Genomic DNA, 10,649 nt, shown 5'->3' with positions numbered 1-10,649 from the left:
TTACAAGCTTAGGTGTCAACACAGCCCCCATTTTTAACTGTTGTCTTGATGGGTAAGATAGAGGAATGTAATGAGACAACTAATGGCAAAGAGATTCGATTGATGAATGAATGGATATTAAAATTGATGGGAACAAACAAACAAACAAAAACCTTAAACATGTGATGGAATTCTTTAGTTCTGTCACAAAGAGACTTCTTGGCTCTATATGGGTCAATTTTTTTTCACTCATTTTTTTTTTTATTTTTCATAAAGAAACGCAGAAATTTCTGGGCAGCCTCTTCCTTGTACTGTAATTTAGTGTATAGAACACAGCTTGAAAGGAGAGGCAAAGGACATTTGTAGGTTGTGAAAAATCCCTGCACTCTCCAGTTGCTTATAAAAAAATCATTTCCTGCAATAGGATAAAAATACACAAGATATATTTATAAAATATGTAGGTGACACCCATCTTGGAGTGATGGAATAGCCAAATATTATATTGGATGAATGAGGAATCAAAGGATGGCAATAACCTAGCAGGTTGGTATGAAACCAAAAGCTATTTTTAAACAAACAGAGAAAATGTTTTGATAGTATATTCTTATAAATATCTTTAGGATTTAGTTGACTATAAACTCTTTACAAGTTTATTACAAACTGGTGATTGGGTGCATGTTTTTAATTCCAGCTACTCAGGAGGCTGAGACAGGAAGATGGATCACAAGCTGAGGCCAGTCTAGGACACTTGGCAAAAAAACACCATTTCAAAATAAAAATAAAAAAGGGCTGGTTTTGTGGTTCAGTGGTAGAGCATTCGCCTAGCACATGTGAGGCACTGTGTTCAATCCTCAGCACCACATAAAAATAAATAAAATAAAGGTATTGTGTCCAACTACAACAACAACAAAAAAGCCTGTGTGTTCTCAATGGTAGAGTGCCTAGCATGCATGCATTAGGCCCTGGGTTTAGTCCTGAGTACTGGAAAAAAAAAAAGCCTATTAGGATCTGGCTGATCAAAATAATATATTTTTTAAATTATATGATTTTTTAATAAATATGGAGAAAAAAGGTAGATCCATGTAGGTAATGAGTACAATTTACTAAATGCTAGGTTGATCATACCCAAGTGTTTGTGTCCATGTGAAAATGTTTGGCTTTAAGAGGGACACTTAGACACCATCAGGACATGGACCTAGCCTGTAAAGCAGTCTACTGTAACTGTAGCTTAGGTCTCTATCATATAGGCCTGATTACGTCACAGTCTTCTTCCAGCCTCCCCATCTGGAGGATTGGTTTTCCTTACACAGAGTTTTCATAAGCACCGTCCCCTCACACGTGCAACCTCCCTCGCTGTCAGCATCCCCCGCAGGGTGGCACATTTGTTATGATTGGTGAATCTGTGTGGACATGTCCTTAAATTCAGTGGCTTCTGAGCAATGTATAATGACATGCATCTGCCATCATAGTGTCCTACAGGGTGGGATCACTGCCCTAAACAACGTCTGTGCTCTTCTAGTTGCTGGCAAACACTGGTCTTTTTATTGTCTCCATGGTTTTGTCTTTTTCAGAACCAATCCATTGTTCACACTGGGACCAGCATGCTCTTTCCAAGATTATAACCTCGTTTACTAACCTGGCTTTCTACTGCTCAGGGTCAGATTGAAATGTTGGGCTGATTTGACAATGAACCAGGTGTTTAAGTTCTCTCACAGAGATTGTTCTGTGTGTGTGTGTGTTGGTGTGTGTGGGCGGTCAATCAGTAAATAATGAGACTAACAAATAATAGCAATGAGCTCATGTTCCACAAAGATGACGGAACAGAAACAGGATAGGGAGCCACTGAACAAGGCCGGTTTCTCTTCTGGGTGGGAGAAGTTTGGGCTGAGAGATGAAGAGTTAGACATGAGAAGGTCTTGGGATGACCTCTTTAGGCTGGAAGTTTCAAGAACAGAGAAAGGCTAGTATTCTGGAGTGTGCTCAGTAGGGGCTGTGGTAGGATGAATGTTTTTGAATAGTAAGAAAAAGTAAAAAACATTTTTTTATTGCTTTCAATTGAAGATATTTAAAAATCAGATGAAAATAAAAGAAAAGGAAGATCATAGAAGTTAAATAACTTGCCCAGGTACTCGAAGGCCAGTAGCAGGAGTGTTTGGATCTGAACACAGTTGGGTCTGATTTCACATACATCTCCCACTGTTCTGTCATTTCCTTGGTAAAAGAATTTAGAATGTTTATTTCTGCGGACGAACTTACTCTAGTAGTACTCTTTTTTCAATATTATTTGCAGAATAGATATCTCTTTTTATATTTATAATATCATTTTGATTTAGAAAGTAAACTACCAGGAGTCATGAACCATGTCACTTTTCCGTTGTAATAGTCCTGTTTAAATACAAACCCACAGAACTGTGTTCAGTGATAAATAAAGGGGATAATGTGCCTCTCAGCAGCACCTTCCTTATGATGCAGGAGCAATTTAGAGCTTGAGAGATAATGACTCATGATATGTGACCCTAGAGTTTGTGTCCTAATTTTTGTTGTTGATGATGTCAAAGAGTAATGTAAAAAACAGCAGAAGTCTTACATTTCAGAAAGACTTAGGTAAAAATGACTTTATTTATTTATTTGCAGCACTGGGAATGGAACCCAAGTGCTCTACTACTGAGCTATGTCCCCAGCTCTTCATTTGCATTTTTAAACAAAATAGTAAGGCATGATATATACTGAGATGTGATTGCTCACTTGTATCATTGCTCGTATCTGTATCAGATAGACTGGCTTGTCAGATTATCTGAAAAAAAGAATGTGACAGACGTCCCTGTCTCATAAACTGCAGAGGCCACAATTCCACCTTGATTACTGAAGAATTAAAAAACAAGGTTGATCTTTCAGGTTGGAGGCTCCCATGTGTCCCTTTTCTAGAGAAAATCCTTTCTCTCAGTGGATTTTGTTAATGTTTAGTGAAGTCCATAAACATAACAATAATTAATATAATACTTCAGAGATGGTAGCTGGGACATGCAATTTGCTCTTCTACGAAACTATCTATGTTTCAGTTTTGTTAGATAAAGAATTCAATGTTTCCTTGTGATAGGCTAGCATAATTTAGAGTTGTTCTGTATTTTGTTTGATTATGTGTGGTCAGTGTCTGCTTGAGCTGAGATTAGTCTGGCTTTGTATAGAAACATCCAGGTGTACTGTGGAAAAGAAGAACAGAGATTTGGCTGTGAAAATTGGCTGTGCAATGATAAAACCAATTTGGTGCATTGAATGTTTGATGGCTAGCATGTGGACAATATAGGGACATAAAGGAACCAGAGTGAAAGTACTAGAGAAAAAAATAGCAGTAAAAAGAAAAAAAAAAAAGTAGTAAAGACCATTGAGGACGATAAGGCCAAAGGGCAAAACGGAAAGTGGCCCAGGCAGTATGGAGTGTGAATAGGGCGGAAAGGATAAAATATGTGATCCAAGTGCAAGAAGCCAATCCAGAGGGTAGAACAGCTGTGGAAACAGGTCAGAATTCACACAGGAAGACAGAACAAAGCCAAGAGCGAGAGTGAGGGGAGGGAAGGCGGGAGACAGATTGAAGTCATGTCAACAGATAGGAAGTAATAGAAGCCCCAGATCAAAGCAGCCTCCATGATGGGATAGCGGAGCAGGGAATGAAAAATAAAAGAGAAGCTAGGTGTGTGACCAATTTCTGATTTCTTGTCTCTGAACTTGTTTTGTTCTTGGTAACGGATCTGACAATGAAAGCAAAACATTTCATATGCTTCCGTTTAAAAACTGTGATTCCAAAGGACTAGCCTCAAAATACAAATGGAAGATTGGCTGTTTCAAATAGGTCACCACCATGTGTAGGGTCACTTAGCTATAGCTTATACCCTATCTTGAGTTTTCTGTTTTGGGTTTTTTTTTTTCCCCTCCCCCTGCCTTTAGCAAGGCCTTTTTGCATTTTGTCAGATGGTTACAAAGTGCAGCAGGGAACAGACTGCTTTTGATTTGAGTGCTAGAGCTTTTGTTACTTAAAGTACCAAAGCATTATTAGTCAGATTGATGGATTGAATGTTCCTAGAGATAGGAAGGGGCTGAGAAGGGGCTCCTGCTCTGGCGTGCTCTCAAATAGTTATTTCTTTTCTTTTTTTGTTATTGTTTTATATATTTTTTTTCCCTTTTTGGTAATAACCACAAACCGTGCAATCTGTTGGTGCATCTCATTTCATTGCATGGCAGATTTTAAGTAGTCTTGTGTATAAATCACTTATACTTTTGTATGACATTTACTGTTTTCGAACTCAACATAAGTTGATGCATGACAGGATAATTGACAAGTCTGCATTACACTGGCAAATGACGACGATAGATACTGGCATACTCCCCCCTGCCTTTCTTCAGCCTGCCTTTTGCCAATCACTCAGCTGTTTTGATGGGGAAGATCCACAAACTACAGTAATCACCATTGTTCACATCCAGGAACAAACTTAGCGAGATACTGATGCTTGTTCTTCAATAGGCCAAATGCCAATCTGGTGAAAGTAACTTGGCATCTTATTTAATAAGGGAGAAATGATTGTGTGGGACAGATGGGGTTTTATTTCAGCAAAAATGGGCTTCATGCTGCTTTGTATAGCTTTGGATTCACGTGTTTTGTCGTGTCCAGGTGTGCTTTCCTTCTTGTTTTCCCACATGGCACTGTGCACAGGGATGCGCCTTCTCTTGTTCCTGAATTTCAAATCAGGATTCTCCACTGCCAGGAATTAAGGATTAAGGACCATTGTCAGGAGGGGCCAAGGTGGGGGGATACTAAAGAGTAGTTTTTTTCCTCCAAAGAATGCAACCCACTGTTTTTTTTTTTTTTTTTTTTTGTCCTGGGGATTAAACTCAGAGGCACTCAACCAATGAGCCACATCCCCAGCCCTTTTTTATATTTTGTTTAGAGACAGGTCTCATTAAGTTGCTTAGGGCTTTGCAAAGTTGCTGAGGCTGGTTTTAAACTCGTGATCCTCTTGCCTCAGCCTCCCGAGCTGCTGGGATTACAGGTGTGCACCGCCACGCCCGGCCCTTTTTAAATTTTTTTGTTACAGTGGGTTAAAAAAAAAATGTCATTTCCATAACCAGCCATAGAGTTCCTCTAAGGAGAGATCTGTTACGCTTCAAGTTACGCCAAGATAGGTTGCTGCAGGTGTGGAAAGGAAAGTCTAAGCTCTAGAAAATGCTCAACCATGGGATGGTGAACCCCTCTGCTCACAGATCAGCTGCTCAATTCCAGGGGCTTGAGAGGGTACAGATGTAGGATAGAAATAATGCAGGAGAGAGAGAAGCCAACAAAGGGAGGAATATTCATGGCTTTTCTGGGAATTGGCAGAAATTTTTCAGGAACTCAGGAATGACCTCTTTATCTTTTTTTTTACTTCTTTCATTGTCTTATCTTTCCCAGTCATGGCTGCTGGTAAGTATCTTTAGACTTGAAATGGGGGGCGGGGGGGGGGAGAGGTGTGTGTGCAGACACTAGGCAAGGCTCAGTCAAGTTAGCCCTTGATTATAATTTTGAACAAAACATTTCTCAAATGTTCAACAGATGCACATAGAACAGAGTAGAATCTGACCTGAAGGTTGAGGCAACAAAAGAGACAGACTGTGTGGAGACAGATGCCAAACCTTTTCCTCTCATGCCAGTCACCCACTGGACAGCCACAGGTCCAAGTGAAGAGTCAGTGTTTTCAGCAAAAGCAGCCCTCAGGTCCCTGAAGCACCTGTTATCATGGTAACCCACACGTCAGAGATGTAATCTACAACAAAGCTAGTGGGAAGCCAAAAGCGCATTGCCCAGCTATGTGGCCTCCCCAATGCAGTGAATTCTAAGTCAACTAAGAGCAAGTGAAGCTGGAGGGTTTGTTGGTTTTTTTTTTTCTTTCTCAGTACTGTGGAAATACAGAATAGGTTAACACTGGGTGGAGGTTTAGAAGGAAGGGTCCCCTGGAGTCTAGCATCCTGGTGGGGTTTGGACATGCTTGAGTGCAGCTGGTGAACAGAAGTGGGCAGGGCACAGGGCCTCACGGGTTTCCTCTTTATGGAAAAGAATCAGGCAAGGCGAACCCAGTAACAAATCCTCCGAGGTGGGGTCTGAGGGGTATCACAGAGTGCAACAGTATGTTATCCTTGTCCTGGTTGCCTCTGAACTTCTATCTGGGTCTGCAGGAGGAGAGAGGGATGGGTGAGTAAACACATTATGAATTCTAAGAGGCATTAGGGAACTACGATGCTCACTGCTTGGGTGGCACAGCATATTGCTGCTTTTGACTGAGAACCTCACACAGCTTTGGCCCTCTGAAGGCTGCAGGACATCGTGACGGTAGCCACAAGGGTGGTGGCACTGAACGAAAGAAGAAACATTCATCATTATCACGCCAGTGGGAACTAATTTGGTGCTAGCCCCAAGCACTTTGTATGCCACTCATTGAATCTTCACTCCTCAACCCTGACTGCTAAATAATTTTATTGTCTCCATTTTACAATTAAGAGAGGACTCACACAATGAGGAAGGCACCAAGCTTTGCAAACCCAGCCAGTCTAGTCCCGGGTCTGAGCTCTCCGTCATCTGCTCATGCTGCCATGTAGGTGTCACGCTTGGCAGGGTCATCGATGTGACTGGCATTGACAGGGTGTTGTGGTTGGAAGTCAAGGGTAGGAAGGGAAACCTAAAATACCAGGATGCCTTACTCACGCTCTGTGATAACCAGAGCAGTGAGAATGTGTGACATTTCCTGGAACCCTACTGAAGGGCCATGTAGGATCTGTACTTTACCATGTGGGAGGGAGAGGTGACAGCCCGGACACTCACGCAGCGCACACTGATTGAGCATCTACACAGTTCAGGGTGTCATTCAGAGTCTTCTGGACTTAATTATGAATCACAGTGAGACCACGGTCTTCCTGCTTTTCTTCCCTGACCAACCTGCGCACCTAGAGAGATGACTCACAGCTCAAAAGAAGCTCTGCCCCGTGCCTGAGGGCAGGATGGTTCTCCTCCTCAGCTCATCCTCCTTGCTTCAAGAAACCTAGAATTTTTTTCCTTTGGATTTTCTAAGTGGCTTCACTGAATGAATTTGGCACCTGGCTAAAAAAAACCCCACACTGTTTGAAGCACTCACTACTCTACGACTCTTGCAGTCTACAGGTCTTTCTGTTTTCCAAGACATCGACACTGAACATTTGAACATGCCTAAAAACCCACATTCACATTTTATCCCATCTTTCTTTGTCTTCCTCTGTTTGATTCCTAATCACCTCCTGGAGAAGGATATTCTTATGGCTTCAGAATTTAAATACATCACAGTAAAGGGTGTTGACCATTTCCCAAATGAAATGTGGGGTCACCTATACCAGTGTGGATGTGGACTGAAATACAAGAAGCTGGCACGATTTTAGAGGGTTAGAAACTAATCTAGGGATGGGGGAACTGACCTAAAAAGTAGATGCCTCTGCAGAAACCGTAGCCTTTTCCACAGACAGAAGTGACACTTAAATTTGAACACGTACACAAATGAGCATTCATTCAGCCCCAGGGACTACTCTGGTCTCTTGTCTACCCCTGCCCTCCCAGAACTTGCACTTTACTACGACAGACAGAACAATCAACACACAGTAATAAGTGCTATAAAAATAGTGGGAGGGGACCACTCAGCTACAGTTGTCAAAAGCCTGTTGGTGAGCCATGTTGGTGACAGATGTTTGAGTAGTGACCTGTGGAATTCAGAAGAGTAAATCAAATGAGGACCTCAGGGGAGACCATTTCAGAAGTGGACCGGCAGGGTGTGTATGGGGGTGGAGGGGAGGGGCATTTTAGGAAGAAGGAACTTGCAAACGCAAAGGTCCTGGGGCATGCATGAGCTTGGCCTACATGAGGAACAGCAGAAATGCTGGCCTGAGGAGGATGGGAGGTGAGAGAGGGAAGCAGGCAGAAGCCTGCTCCTGCTGGGCCTTACTTAGCACTAAAAGGGGTGGGTAGCAAAAAGGTAAAATGTTTAGCCACATTGCCATGATTACCATCTCTCTTTCCCCCTAACTCCCCAAATATCCCAGATTCATGATAGGGAAGGAAAGAAATCTCTTCCATCCTTTGAAAATCCTTCCTATTAAACTCAGCTAGAGAAAATTTTAAATCTCACCAATTCTGTTTAGGGCCTTTCTTACTCTAAGGGAAGGTTGTTTGTGGTAAAAGCTAGACTGGGTAATTTTTGAAGTGGAATCTCTTTTTTTTTTTTTTTTTCCTCTTTTTCCCCCTGAGTGGTGTGATGTTCAGTGTGTATGAAAGTGCCTCATAGCCTGCTCCCTGGGATTTTCCCCTCCCGATGAGCACAGAGCTAAGAAACGTAAATAACAATTTTATCTTACAGAGAAAAAGCAGATCTGTTTGGGGCAGTTATTATTTAAAAATGATACCATGGAGTTGGATAATAAGGCAGTCTCTGTTTTCACAAATTCACATAGTGGGATTCAGGGTCTTTAGAAAACAATCACCTATACACAGACTTAAAGGAGACCTGATTCTGCTATTATTTCTATTTGGAACATTTCAAATGGTTTAGGAAGCTTTAGATAATTTAGAAGTTAGAAACATGTAGTTTTAACATATGGGTTTATAATTATTTTGAGTAATAAAGTAGTTTATATTTGTTTGAATTTTTCGATTTTTTATGAAAATTTTACCATATTATATTAGCTGTTTATCTTTTTTTTTTTTTTGACGCTGGGGATCAACTCAGGGCCTTACACATGCAAGGTAGGCACTCTACCACTGAGCTAATTCCCCAGCAGCTGTTTATCTTAATAAACTAGTCCTACAATGCCTTTTACCTTGGTTTATAATTTTTAGGTACCAAGAAAAAAAAATATATATATATATACACACACACATATATGACACTAGTTTAAGTAGACCACACTGCTAAATTACTGTATCTTTTGTATCAAGAATATAATGAGTCTAGGGAAAGTTATTCTACTGCCCTTAGATGTTTATTAAATACTAATTTAAAGGTCTGTGCCATCTTTAGGAAATTAAATCTCCTGGTAATAAAACTTCCCACTTTCTCTTTGTTGTGTGTGGTTTCAGAACAAAAGGAGCTGGCTCTTCTCATCTCTTTATATATCAGGTTTTAATCGTCTAGATCAAGATTGGCAAATAGATTTCATTTCACGTGCCAACCCTTATCCACGGGTTGTGGTTGCAGCAAAGGTTGTATTGAGGGAATTCTGTGTCTTTGTTCCTGATCTGCGGGAGAAAGAGCACAGTACTTTAGGAATAGCATCCGCCCCAGCCAAGAAGTCAGGCAGGAGGCTGGGCGCCACACAGCTGCTAGTTCTGATTTAAATCTTATCCAAGACTTGCATGTTAGCAGGTTTGTGTGTCCCCTGTAAGTAGATTGTCTTTGATAGGACCATTGCGGGCATTTTATTTAGAAAACAGTAGCGGCAGTGTGGTGTGGTCCAAACAGCACTGCACTGACAATTAGGAAACCTCTGTTCTAGTGTTGAACCGAAGCAGTGGTAGTGAGCATTCTTGTCGAAGTCTTGATTTTAAAATAAAAGCTTCTGACATTTGCAGTAGACTTTTTAAGTTACGGTGGTAGGCTGAATAATGACTTGCCCCACCAAGATGTCCTTCTTACTCCCTGTGAAATAATAGGTTACATGGCAAAGAGGAATCAAGTTTGCCAGTCAGACGACTTTGAGATGGGGAGATGCCACTGGATTATTCAAAGCAGTGGTACCATTTTCCATTCCCACCAGCAATGTATGAGGATTCCTATTTTTCCACATTAGTACTAACACTTGTATTGTCTGTCTTTTTAAAACAATTATAGCCATCTGGATGTGAAGTGGTATCATCTCATTGTGGTTCTGATGGCTTAGTTGTTAAGCGTTTGCAAAAAACAAAACAGAACTCAAATTCAATTTTTATATGGATTCCCAGGGTTTTCTACATACAAGATCAGGTCATCTGCAAATGCAGCTTTCTTTCTTTCTTTCCAGTCTAGATGCATTGTAATTTCTTGCCTAATATTCCCACCCCCAGTAGAGTGTTGAAAGAAGTGTGCAACATCTTTATCTTATTCTGATTTTAAGGGCAAAATTTCAGTTTTTCACCGTTAAGTATGATGTGAGTTTTTATAGATGCTTAATATCAAGTTGAAGTAGTTCCCTTTTATTTCTAGTTTGTTTTATCATGAAAGAGTGTTGGATTTTGTTATACGATTCTTCTTATGTTTCTATGAGATGATCAAGTGAATTTTTTTGTCCTTTATTCTATTAACATGGTGTATAGCATAATTGGTTTTCCAGAGATAAATTCTATTTGGATATGATATATAATCTTACATTTTGCTTTTGCTTTTCTTCCTCCCTCTTCTTGGTAGTATTCATAAGACATATGACATATTACTCTTTGGTTTTTTTTTCCTTTTTTTTTTTTCCAGTTAGGTATCAGGAATACTGACCACATATAATGAATTAGGAAGTGTTCTCTCTTTGTTGGCCTTGGGAAGAGTTTGTGGAGGGTTGATGTTCATTCTCTGTGAAATGTTTGATGGAATTTATCAGTGACATCATCTAATTGTTGGCTTTTCTTTGTGGGAAGGTTTTAATAAGATCTCATTTACTCTTTT

Source organism: Marmota flaviventris, chromosome 12 (assembly GCF_047511675.1).
Source record: "Marmota flaviventris isolate mMarFla1 chromosome 12, mMarFla1.hap1, whole genome shotgun sequence".
NCBI lineage: Eukaryota > Metazoa > Chordata > Mammalia > Rodentia > Sciuridae > Marmota > Marmota flaviventris.
This window is presented reverse-complemented; position numbering follows the sequence as displayed.